The sequence below is a fragment of the Hibiscus syriacus genome, unplaced genomic scaffold, assembly GCF_006381635.1.
Source record: "Hibiscus syriacus cultivar Baekdansim isolate YM2019G1 unplaced genomic scaffold, ASM638163v2 tig00110467_pilon, whole genome shotgun sequence".
NCBI classification, from domain to species: Eukaryota; Viridiplantae; Streptophyta; class Magnoliopsida; order Malvales; family Malvaceae; genus Hibiscus; species Hibiscus syriacus.
The window spans coordinates 1,494,485-1,508,433 of NW_024062749.1; the positions used below are offsets into that span (position 1 = coordinate 1,494,485).

At 35.9% G+C, this 13,949-nt stretch overlaps 1 pseudogene; it reads left to right on the top strand.

Annotated features, from left to right (window-relative positions):
- The first annotated feature begins 1,804 nt into the window (after window positions 1-1,804).
- Window positions 1,805-6,598, top strand: LOC120127276 (annotated as a pseudogene).
- Window positions 6,599-13,949: the final 7,351 nt, after the last annotated feature.

Sequence of the window (13,949 nt, forward strand, 5' to 3'; positions counted from 1 at the left end):
TAGGCTCTGATACCACTTGTCACGGGGCTAGACTGCTGCTAGCAAGCTCGTGCGGCCTTAGTCGTTTTCGAGGTCGAAACTCGGCTAAGTAACCCAAACCTTCACTAAGCGAGAATGCTTAGAACGTTGCAAAAATAAAGGAAATGGGAAAAATAGAGAGATGGGCGCTCAAATGGAGAAGAGAGAGTTTAGAGTGAATGCTAACTTGTATTCCTCAATCTGAAGTGAGTAAATGAGGTGGGGGTGAGCCTCCTTTTATAGTTGGAGCCCCCTACAATCAACGGTTAAGATTAAATTACATCAACGGTCAGAAAAGAGCCCTACTCTATCTATAACTCTAAATTAAATAATAATTAGTGGGAATTATCTCTAAGATAATTTCAAATAATTATCATGCCTCTTCTCTCTCCAAGGTGGATGGGCCAGCTCTGTTGGGTCTTCTAGAAGGCCCAAAACGTGGCAAAGATAGTCTCTGGCAGCCTTGAACGAACTGGGCTCGGTCTTGGGCTGGCAGTCTGTGACACTATTATAGTTTTATTTGATGTATTTAACACCTTCAACTTGCAGTTTTACTTTTGAGCATAGAGATGTGAACATGGGAACTGAGTTTGTTTCTTCCATTTGAAGATTCATCATAATATCAAAAATTATAAAAAAAAAATATTATTACAATAACAATGAGTAAATAAAGGTGATCATATAATGCATACATTTTAAAAATTATAAACGAAAAATTACAAACGAAAGAAGAGAAATTCATCATAATATCAAAATTACAATATGTTTGGGATGAATTTTAAGTCTTAGTTAATAACTGTAACATACTTATAAGATTAATTAGTTGATGAGAAAGAATCCTTATATTATAAATATTTTTTTAAATAAATTTATAATTTTAAAAAATAATAAAATAAATATCAATACCCACCATTAATCTATATTTTTTCTCATAATTTTATTTATTCTTTAAAAATATCGTATTTTAAACTTTTAAATAAAATTTAAATTGCAACCTTTTAAAAATATATTTATAGAGAATATTAAAGAGAGAAAAAAGAGTGACCCTGCATATTGCATGAAAACGGATAAAATTAAAAATAAAATATTCAACAGCAACGAACCACATAGAAGGGTATGATTTTTATGTGATTCCCCACTATCCAGCAGATAAAGACATGAACGCTGATCTTGTCCTCGCAAATTGAGAATGTATATGTACATGATAACAACTCCTATTTATTTACTATATTGATGGCAGTGTTTTAATTTTGTTTGTAAAATAAAAAAATTTACTTAATATACATTTTTAAAAAATAATTTGTATATATTATTTTGTAGGAATATTTTTTTTATAATTATTAATATATAATTTATTAATTTAAATTTATATAAAGATATAATGGAAGAGTTAAATTTACTCACCCATCTAACCCTAGATCCAATTCCTGTCGTATGTATTATAAACTTATTTAGAGTTACCAAAGTATTCACATATGGTTTATTAAAATATATGTTTGTGGTCGTCCCTGTCATCTTTACATGGTAAGGTCGGTACAGCAATACTTTAAACATCGTAGCAAGGAATATGCTGCTAATATCTACCTTTCGGGATTTAACTTTTTTTTTACTTTCCGACAAACAAAACCCAGCACGCAACAGTTGTTGATGTTAAAGTAAAAGATACTCCACAGATTTCCAGTCCCAATTCATGTCAGTCAAAAGAAAACAAGACAGGTGGTTTAATGGTTACCTTTCAATATTCTAAGGAGCCATGCAGTTAGCCAACGACACGTGTTTCGTCTAATGAGTAGCTAAAAGCCTTCTCCTTCGTCCCACTCTTTCTATTTTGTGAGGCTGTGTTTGCAGTTCCCGTCCTCTGCACTATATATTCTTTACACCAGTGGAGATTTCACTACCATCTTGATTCCTTCAATGTAAATCTTTTATATTTGCTTCTGCTGCAGTTTCGATTAACTTTTCAATCTGCTGCATTCTTCAATCTTTCTGCTCAGTCAAAGATACTGTATGTAAGTTGATTCTTTACCCACTTTTCAACATATTGTGTACGTGCATATGTTGATTGATTACTTATTGTTTGCTATATGATTAGTGTAACGTGTGTTAAATAATGGGTTTGTTTGTTTGTCATAGTTAAGCATGACTTAAAAACTTCATTTCGGCTGCTAATTATGATTAAAGCTTGCTGTTAATGACACATGGGGCGTGCAGAGTCGCAGATAATGACCTTCTGCTCTTACATTTACATGTTACAGCATGCTATGTGTTTATGAACTTTAACTATTTTAATATATTTTAAGACATCTCATATACTATCAAACTTGCTTATGAAAGTGAGCATTTTCTAATAATTCTATAAATTTAATGATTATTTTGTAATTGTTAAAAGTTTAATGACCAAAATATTATTTAATCATAGTTAAAGGACTTATATACTTAAGTTTAAATGTCCAAAATGTCTGAAACCCTGTAGTTGCGGTGCGTCAAACACGTGCATCTAAATGTCAGGGTCATATAGTATTATCAACATGGTAACTTGTTTTTCCGAACCAAATACAAACCACGTTGTAAGTTTGGCGCGGTTTCCTCAAGCTCTTCATCTCCTAGACTAGATTGTTCCTTTTCGATAAAAGAAACTTTGTTTTCTAGATTTTGATCATTAATTTCTGTTTCAATTCCCCCAAACGCAGTTTGCCCCTTTCTTTCGGTTATAATATTATATTCTGATTCTCATCCAATGACCTTGTAAAGGTGTTCCCTTTAGTTTCTTGTTATTCCAAGGATCTATCTCCTTCCCCCCCCCCCACTAATTTCCTTTCCCAGTACTTGAAATTCTTTGCTTAATATGTCTACTGTAGTATGCTCAACTCATATGACCAACGAGTTCGAATAAAAGATTGTTTCTTTTTTCGTATTTCTACGATCCTTAACCCATTTTATGTTTCTGGGTTTCCGTTTAAAGGTCCAATGGTTCCCCACCCTTCTTTTCTTCGTTCGGTGCATTTTTCTGGAGTTTTAAGATTCCAAATTCACCGATACATAAAGAAAGTATCTTTGAGTGTGAATTTGTATAATTGTTTCTTTCCATCATCTGGTTTTAAGATTTTTTAAGTTTCATTGCTCCAAGAGATATAGATCGTTGTTTTACATTCGTATTGTATTTTGGTTATTTTTGTTCCCAGGAGTGAACTGGAGTTTTGACTGAAAGATGGTGGCCTTTGGGAAGAAGTTGAAAGAGTCACAGATTCAAGAATGGCAAGGGTATGCATGTATATACATATGTACACTCTGATTGATGGTTGATTTACATTGTAATATCTTCAGGTATTATATCAACTACAAGTTATTGAAGAAGAAAGTCAACCGATATGCTCAACAACTGGAGGTTGGAGACCAAGATCACCATTATGTTCTCAAGGACTTCTCAAGAATGCTTGATAGTCAAGTAAGCTTAAACAAATTTGATGAATTTCATCTACAACAAGAAGTAATGCAAAGACAAGACTGTTTACTGCTTTCTTTCTTTGCTTGGTGGGGGGTCAATTTTTAGATTGAAAAGATTGTATTGTTTCTGCTGGAACAACAAGGAGAACTGGCGAACAGATTGTCTGATCTTAGGGAACAGCATGATGAAATTTTGCAGCGGTCCGATGGATCCAAAATATTCGAGTTACGAGAAGCATATAGAGGAGTAGGATATGATCTTTTAAAGCTTCTCTTCTTTGTTGAGATGAATGCAACTGGCTTGAGAAAGATTTTGAAGAAATTTGATAAGCGCTTTGGTTATAGATTCACCAACTACTATGTCAAAACCCGTGCGGATCATCCTTATTCTCAGCTTCGACAAGTTTTTAGGCATGTGGTAATGCATCCGATTTCAGAATCGATTTCTCTTCTCTTTTATTATGTTTTCAATCTATTTTACAGAAATTTCTTAGTTGTATTTCTTTTTTTTTCCTTTGATACATGACATGCAGATAAATTATAGCAGCATGAACCAGTTTATCAGCTACTGGTTGACCATTCATGCAGGGTATTGGGGCTGTGGTTGGAGCCATATCTCGCAATCTCGCGGACCTGCAAGACCATCAAGGGAACTACGTATCGATATATGATCAGCCTGCTTTATCCCATCCGGTTTTTTCTTCAATCCTTTCACTTTTTAGGCAGTGTCCAATACTCTGCTTTTGTCTTAGTCAAATTTATAATCAAACGTGAAACTTGCAGGACCCTGTGATCCATTCTATAAAAGCAGCAGTAAACAGGTTATCAAATTCAACAAGTTTTCTCGAGTTTTTGGGAAGCTGCATTTATTATGCAAAATGATCTACCAAGTCCATCTGAAGATGATGCTGCGGAGCAGAGATATCATTCATGTCGCTGCTCTTGAATTTGGTTAACACATTTCTATATATGGTTAACACATATATTATTGTCCCAACAGCAGACGACTACTCCCTTAGCCTCGGAGCTGCAGCAACTGTTTGTGGCGTTGTAATTGGTTCAATGGCTGTTGCACAAGTATTCTCTTCAGTTTATTATAGTGCATGGTCGAACAGATCATACTTGAGGCCACTTGTGTTTAGCAGCATTGTGCTTCTCATCGGGAACACCTTGTATGCCCTGGCATATGATCTTAACTCAATTGTTATTCTTCTGGTCGGTCGACTATTTTGTGGGTAAGTTATCTGGAAAGAGGTTCGCATCAATAAGTGCGTTATGTCTCTCGTTCCTTTGAATGATTCATCTTCACTACTATTACTATATTAATGAACAAGTTTGGGCTAATGACATTCCCAGGTTAGGTTCTGCTAGAGCTGTAAACAGCGTTATATCAGTGATTGTGTGCCACATAAACTGAGGATGCGTGCATATGCAGGTTTTGTTAGTGCAAGTGCCCTCGGAATGGCATGTGGTCCAGCTCTAGCTTGCTTATTCCAAACTGATTTCAAGATTTACAAGCTCACTTTTAACCAGGACACGTTGCCTGGTTGGGTTATGGCTCTTTCCTGGCTTGTCTACTTATTGTGGCTGTGGATTTATTTTAGAGAGCCCCCTCAAGAGATCAAGGCGAACATAAGACCACAGGAAGCTCATGCTGGTTGGTCAACAAAACTGAACACTTATGAATACATCTTGCAACAATTGTTGTTTTCATTTTTTTCTCATTCTTCTAGTTCATCTTATACCATATCAAAGTATTGTCATTTTCTGCATTGCTCAAGATATTTATGAGTCTGGCTGTTCAGGCTCCAACGTTTTCTACTATGTATGAAGTCTGCATTTTATCTTATATACACAATTCCTTCCATGGATAATGTCATTCAACAGTTCATTCGAAGAACAAACTGTCTGTTTTAGGTTCGGCGGCGAACTATACAATAGAGAACGATTTCACGCGGCCACTGCTTTTAAACATGGAATCCAAACAGGGTCAAAATGGAGACCAAGAATATGACGACGACGACGAAGATTCTTGTGAGAAAAGTAGCAAGCCTGTCACTTCAATTGTATCAGCATACAGGTTACTCACACCATCTGTGAAGGTATTAGGTTGATCCTTCATTTTCAGTTTAGCTTTACGTGAACTTCTAGTCTCTGAACTAACTTCGCATGGTCCTTACCCAATTTGTGCTATTGTTCACAGGTGCAACTATTTGTTTATTTTATGCTTAAATATGCAATGGAGATATTGCTTGCTGAAGCAAGTGTCATCACTTCGTATTACTTTATATGGTCAACCAACAGCGTGGCCATCTTTCTTGCATGTCTTGGCCTAACAGTACTTCCTGTAAACATAATTGTCGGAACCTACATCAGCAACATGTTCGAAGAAAGGTAAGTTCGAATATGAAAATAAGCATACTATCGTTACCATCGAACTCACTTGGAGCTTAACAATAAAAAATGAATTGTCAAAGGTATTATTTCTGTTTCTGTTACTTTCAAGTATCAGGAGCAAGAGCACAATTACTGCAGCTGACAAACTGAAACAATAAGCTCCGAGTTTACCACGAATGGATGACATACATGTTAATTTAACTTGATTGCAGGCAAGTTCTGCTGGCTTCTGAAATCATGGTTTTGGTTGGCATACTCCTAAGCTTCCATATTGGGATCCCTTACTCTGTGCCTCAGTATGTTGGCTCTGCACTCGTCACTTTTGTATCTGCGGAAGTGCTTGAAGGTACATTTTTGGGACAAAACAAAGCAATAGCAAAACTGAGTGGTTTAACTTTCCATTAATGCCATATCTTTTTCTTCCTGAATGTAATTCTCGGCTTCCCTCTGATGAACTGAATCCAGGTGTGAACTTGTCACTCTTGTCCCGTGTAATGTCGTCTAGGCTCTCTCATGGAACTTACAATGGAGGGCTTCTTTCAACAGAAGCTGGAACCCTAGCTCGAGTGATTGCAGATGGAACTATAACAGTGTCTGGCTACTTAGGTGTGTCTAGGCTCTTGAATGTTACCTTAGTTCCTTCATTATTCATCTGTATCTCCTCCATTGTTGCTACCTGCGTCACTTATAATTCGCTTTACTAACACTTTGTTGCATGTATTTTTTTTGCCAATTATAGCACAAGACATTTTAATTTGGTGCAAGTAATTTTAATAGCAATTATGTTTATATTTGACTTTATAAATAAACTCATAAATCAAATTTAGATATATAATGTGTTTTTTTACAAGTTCTCAAGTTTTAAAATGTTGAATAAATTACAAAAATTTATCTTTATTTATAAAGCATAAAATAAAGTAGTTGTTTAAGTGTTATAAATGTTAAAATTATCTTTTAAGCATTTTTAAAGGTCAAATAGTTTTTTTGTTATAAATATATTTTTAAGAAATTTCGAGGGTCTAGTGATAATTTATCAAGCTTTGGGGCTATTCTCTCAGCCCATGTAGTTCCGCCAATGGCTACAAACACACTCTTTGATCAATTGCTAAATATACAAAAATCATATCAAATTTCTCAAGCTTTTCTATGGTTGCTATTTTGAAACATTCAAAGCAGCCAGCGGCAGTTACAATCGTGAAACTAGCCCAATTATATGTTTTTAGTAGAAATTTATATTACCAATTTTATATTTGTAAGGAAACAATAAAAAGAAATCACCTTTAAGGGGAAAAAAGCATAATATAAACAATAATGCAACTGAATGAAAGCTCTATTTGAATGTAAAAGTCTTGTGAATTACAAACATATATAGATGTATATGTACAATATGAAGCATTCCATGCATGTGTTAACTGTCGAAACTGTTTTTTTCTTAAAATGGTGAAAAAAGGTGAGATTTAAAAGTCCCATTAATTTTTAATTTACCTCTTTCAATTGATTTTTAATTTAAAAACAAATGTGATTTGAAAACCTCTCGTTTCGAAAAATTTTGGATTTCCTTTATAATCGAAAAAATACAGTTCAAAGAGTCGCCACCAATCTTTGATTAGGGTGTGATTGGGCACCCAAAAATGCTTGTTATTTTAAATAAAAATTAATTTTAATTAAAACAACAAATTAAAGTCTGCGTTACCAAAATCCGAGTTCGGGAGTCGGTTACGTGCGGGGAAGGATTAGCACCCCCACAATGCCCTAAATCGGTACCTAGTCGATTAATTAACGTTTTTGCAATAAACTTTACAAATTCGAAGTTAATTGAATTTTGATCCCATAAAACAAAAATGTAAATTAAAACATTCAAGAACACTCAAACGAATTAAATTAAAATTACCAAGTCATTTTAGAAAGATAAAGAATGTTCGATTATTTACAAATATCGAGACCAGATCTTAAAGATATAACAACCTTTTCTCGATATATTTAAATAAACGAACATTTCTTTTTCTCTCGTTCCCGAATTTTAGGTGACAAATCAATTTTTTTGTTTCACTTTCGGGATACACTTTTATTTTAAAATCATTAAAAGCGGACCTCAAATCAGTTATGACTACCCACTTCAACAATTTTAAATTAAAAGGGTATTACCCTTAATCCAATTATGTGATATATGTCAAGTTATGCAAATGAGGTTATCATGCATATTATGCAAAATAATGTCATGCAAAAACTAATTAAAATATGCCATGCACTCAAACAAATTTCTAAAAAAAATAAATAAAAAAATATGTATTTACGACATTAACATACATTAGAATAAAACCATATATACAATAAAACATACTATTAATAACTCGACTTCACATTCAAAATTACCATGAAGGACCATAATAAAATAAAATTAAACTAAGCATGCAAAGTAGGAATTAACTATTAAATTAAAAAACATGCTAAGTGACTAAATTGTCAAACAACCAAAATTACAAATTACATTTCAAAAATAAAACATAAAAACATTTCAGGACTAACATGAAAAGTGTTCATAAATATGAAGACTAAATTAAGAAGGCACAAAAGATTCATTCAAGGACCAAAATGAAAGTTCTGTAAATTACACAACCAATGTAAAAAACAGTGCAAAAATGGCCCTAATATGCAACTGGACTAAAATGAGACACGCTGAAAGTTAGGAGACTAGATTAGCATTCCAAAAAGAAAAAAAACCTCGAATTAGGGACCACAATAGAACAGGTTGAAGCTACAAGGGTCTAATCAGCTATTATACCTAAAACACGGATTCCCCTTTGCCCACTAAACGCTGCCGTTTCACTAATCCTAATATATGATTTTTAGGTGATGAGTTACCCTAATTTCACTTCCCTTATCCCTTCAGCCGCTCTCCCCCTTCTTCTTCACTTACCGCCGAGACCCCAACAGAGCTTTCAAGGGTCTCACAACCTCAACCGGCCACCGCAAGCCGGTGATCAAAACCAACCTCACTGTAAGACCAAAACCTAAAATAAACTAGACCACCATACAAACCAAACCTTCAAACTCAAACCCCGGACACCAACGATGACTGAGCAAACCAAACGACCTCCAACATCCCTTAACTCTTCCTCACTCACAACCGCCTTCACAGCCTAAAGAGTCTCTCACCCTCTCCTACGCTCGACTCCGATGAGAACACCATCTAAACCCGACGAGGGTTTGGCCACACACAACTCTAGCCTAATAAAGCCGACTACTGTACACAACAACCCGACGACCGCACTAAACCCCAACGCTCACTCTGGCTAGGCCACATGACCAGTTCTCACTATCCATCTCGGCAAAACCAATAGCGATAATTAAAGCGAAAAGGTAAACCGACTAAATCTCTTGCCTATTTCCTAATTTTTTATGGAACTTTTTAGAAATATAACATGTAATTTATTTACTGATTTATTCGAAAAAGAAAAAAATTGAAAATTGGCGAAGGAAATGCTACTGTACGTAATGATAAGAAAATGAACCTTAGAAGAATTGGCTTTGAATTGCCTTGGTTTGTTGAAACAAGTAAATTCTGTTTCCTTTGATCTCCAAAATAGAAGTAAATTTCAGTACAATGTCATTTCTGTTTTTCTATTTCCTCAAAAAAAAATCAACCAAAAGTGGCGGTCTTCCCTTCCCCTTTTTCTCTGTTTTTCTCCTGTTTTTTTTTGTTCTCTCCCCGTGAAGTATGAAAGGTCTCTCCTCCCGCTCCCCTGTAATTTGTGATGGTTATATCTAAAAAAACTGACCATCCCCCATTTACAGTTTTTTTGATAACTCACAATACCCCCACTCTCTACAAACCGTTCCCTCTAATTTTTTCTGGTTTCTTAACTACCCAGACAAATTAAGCATCTACAGCTGCCCCTCTTTGTTCATTGTCGTGTAACGAGAATAGAGCAAAGATCAAAAGATGACCGAATTTGTCTGGTCTTGAGAATGTTACGTCAGGATAAATACTTGAAAAATCTTCAAATGACGAGCATGCTCCCTATTCCTTCAGGAAGTATAAGACTCGAACAATCTTCATAAAACGTGTCTGCTCTCTATTCATTCAGAGAGTATAATATTTGAACAATCTTTAATAAACGGTCCGCTCTCTCTTCCTTCAGAGAGTATAGAACTCGAAAAATCTTCAATAAACAGGTCCGCTCCCTATTCTTTCAGGGAGTATAGGACTCAATCTTCAACGAACTAGTCCGCTCCCTATTCTTTCAGAGAGTATAGGACTCAATCTTCAACGAACTTGTCCGCTCCCTATTCATTCAGAGAGTATAGGACTCAATCTTCAACGAACTTGTCCGCTCCCTATTCATTCAGAGAGTATAGGACTCAATCTTCAACGAACTTGTCCGCTCCCTATTCATTCAGAGAGTATAGGACTCAATCTTCAACGAACTTGTCCGCTCCCTATTCATTCAGAGAGTATAGGACTCAATCTTCAATGAACTTGTCCGCTCCCTATTCATTCAGAGAGTATAGGACTCAATCTTCAACGAACGAATTTGCTTCACTACTCTTTCGTGAAGGCTTATAGATGATTTGCTTCAAAGGTCAAACCTGAAAATCAAACATTATTCATCATGAATGTATATTTGAAAAATATTATACTAAAAAATTTAGAAGTTGAGAAATTTTTTGAAAATCCATCTCCATCGTGAAAACTTGTCTGGAGCCATTGGATATTTAAATCTGCTTTGACTCAATTTTCGTATAAACATCATTCTTATCAAAATCTCAAGACCAGTTATCTTCATCTCGATGCTTTCATATCTTCAATCCTCAACTATCCCTGGGAAACCTGTAGATATTTAAGCCATCATGCGATTATGAATGACATGATCCTACTCATGCCTAAAATGTATGCAATTATGCAATTCAATGCGTTTTCTTCTTTGAAGGAACTCTATCTCCTTTTGATCTCGATGGAACTCGGCTTCATCTTGGGCACAGAACGTTTGACCAGTTCACCCCAGTTAACAATCTCAATTCCATATCTCTCGGCTTAACAGTACCTTGACTTATTTCTTTCTTGAAACCCGTCAGTATCCCTGACCAACTTCTCGACCAATGATAACCTCCTTGGGTCATCTTTTAATGGCTGAAATTTTCTACGAACTTCAAGATCTCATTTTCCCGTAACCACACAAGCTCACATGTTTAAACCATTGTCAACTTCAGAATACCTGCATTCTCCAAAACCTTTTGCACAATAATACAAAATGACCTCATGTACTTCAAGTTAAGCCATATGTTTTAACCTTTCAAAATAAGATGTTTGCAAAAAAGGAAATTATCAAGAAAAGACATCTCTTTATTTATATAAATACAGAGAATTTTAGGCAACTAAATGGCAAACTTTTAACTGGAAACAGTAAAAGAACAAAAGAGTAGGCGTCTTCAAATATCAATAATGCAAATGCTTTTGAACTGGCACGCCGTTAGAATATCTCGAGTGTAGCTTCTGTCAGAAGGATCTCCAAAATTGTGATGCTTACGAGTATGAAGCTACTTCTAAACTCCCAAATCTCTATCATTGGATGCCCTAAACCAGTATTGAATCTCATATGCATTCAATTTCTCTTGGTTATTTCAATCGAGACTCATTAATCTTTAGTCTCATTCCTGATCACCAACTGTCATTGTTACTATCCATATCAGGAGCTCTTTCCACTTCCAAAATTGATTCAGAACCTCCACCATGCACGAATTCTGAATTCCAAACTCAACTCAAGTCGCCCTTTGCGAGTTTTCAACTTAAGACCTCCTTTGGTTCCAAGACGCCCTTTTCGGGTTTTCGTCTTGAACCCTCCTTTTATTTCTCTTTTTTTATTTTTCTCTTTTTATTCCTTTTTCCATTTTTTCTCTCTCTTTTTTTCTTTTCGTTTTCCATCATTTTTTCTTTTTTCTCATTTTTTCTTCTTTTCTCTTTTATTTCTTCTTCAAGCAAAATATCTCTTAACAGCATCGAATTCACTGGATATGGTAATTCTGATCCGTCCATTTCAGTTAGGACTAAAGCTCCCCCAGAAAAGGCCTTCTTGACAACATAAGGTCCTTCCCAATTGGGCATCCATTTTCCTCTGAAATCCTTCTGAATAGGCAAAATCCTTTTAAGCACCAAATCTCCCTCATGGAATTCTCGAAGGCGAACTTTCTTACCATGTGCCCGTATCATACGTTTTTGGTACATCTGACCATGACAAATAGCTTTCAATCTCTTTTCTTCAATCAAATTCAACTGGTCATACCTAGCTGGGACCCATTCTGCCTCATCAAGCTTTACCTCTGACAAAATCCGAAGTGAGGGAATTTCTACCTCAATAGGTAAAACAGCCTCCATCCCATATACCAGAGAAAACGGAGTTGCCCCAGTTGAAGTCCGTACTGAAGTTCGATAAGCAAATAGAGCAAAGGGCAACTTCTCATGCCAATCCTTATAGGTCTCAGTCATTTTCTCTATGAGCATTTTGATGTTCTTATTGGCCGCCTCTACTGCCCCATTCATCTTTGGGCGATAAGTGGTGGAATTATGATGCTTTATTTTGAACTGTTTACAGACCGAGTCCATCATCTTATTATTTAAATTCAACGCATTATCGGAGATAATCCTCTCGGGCAAACCATATCTACAAATGATCTCCTTCTTCAAAAATTTGCATATTGTAGACTGGGTAACATTTGCGTAAGAAGCTGCTTCTACCCACTTGGTGAAGTAATCTATGGCTACCATAATGAAGCGATGACCATTTGAAGCCTTGGGTGAAATTTTTCCAATAACATCCATGCCCCACATTGAGAATGGCCACGGAGCTGTCATTACATGCAACGGATGAGGAGGAGTATGTATCCTATCTCCATAAATCTGACACTTGTGACATTTTCGGGCATAATTGATACAGTCTGTTTCCATAGTTGACCAATAATACCCAAATCTCATAATCTGCCTAGCCATAGCATGCCCATTAGCATGTGTACCACATATTCCCTCATGCACTTCTTCAAGAATCAATTTGGCTTCTTTCGCGTCCACACATCTTAACAAGACCTGATCCAGACTTTTCTTGTATAGGGTCTCACCATCAAGCACATATCCTGATGTCATTCTTCTAATGGTTCTCTTATCATTCTCAGTAGCCTGTTCTGGATAACTCTGATACCTTATATATTGCAAGATATCATAATACCAGGGTTTCCATCTTCTTCTTCTTCAATATTAAAACAATGGGCTGGATACTCATAAGCCTTCATTTCAATGGGCATCATATTTGAATACTCGTTCATCTTAAACGCTGCTGCAGTGTGGCTAAGGCATCTGCCATCTGATTCTCTTCTCTGGGGAGGTAATTGAAAGTTACTTCATCAAATTCTTTAACAAGTTCCATAACTAACTTACGGTATTCTACAAGCTTGGGATCTTTTGTCTCCCATTCTCCTCTGAGCTGGTATATTACCAAAGCTGAATCTCCATACACCTTGAGCATTTTTACTTTGCGTTCAACAGCAGCTCTAAGACCCAGAACACAAGCTTCATACTCGGCCATATTGTTTGTACAATCAAAACTAAGCCGACTGGTGAAAGGATAATGCTCTCCCTCTGGTGATACCAAAATTGCCCTGATTCCATGTCCCATGGCATTTGAAGCACCATCGAAGTTCAATTTCCAATATTTGCTAGTGGATACAACTGCTTCTTCTACCAAAATAGCCATTAAATCTTCATCCGGGAAATCAAAGCTCAACGACTCATATTCTTCTGAAGCCCTGCTTGCAATGAATTCCGCTATAGCACTTCCTTTAACTGCCGTCTGGTTTACATACTGGATGTCAAATTCGGACAATAAGATCTGCCAACGAGCTAATCTTCCAGATAATACAGGCACACCCATTAGATATTTCAAAGGATCAATCTTGGATAAAAGCCAAGTAGTATGATACAACATATATTGTCTAAGCCTTCGGGTAGCCCATACTAAAGCGCAACACAACTTTTCAACGGGTGAATATCTTGTCTCACATTCAGTGAACTTCTTACTGAGATAATAGATAGCCCTTTCTTT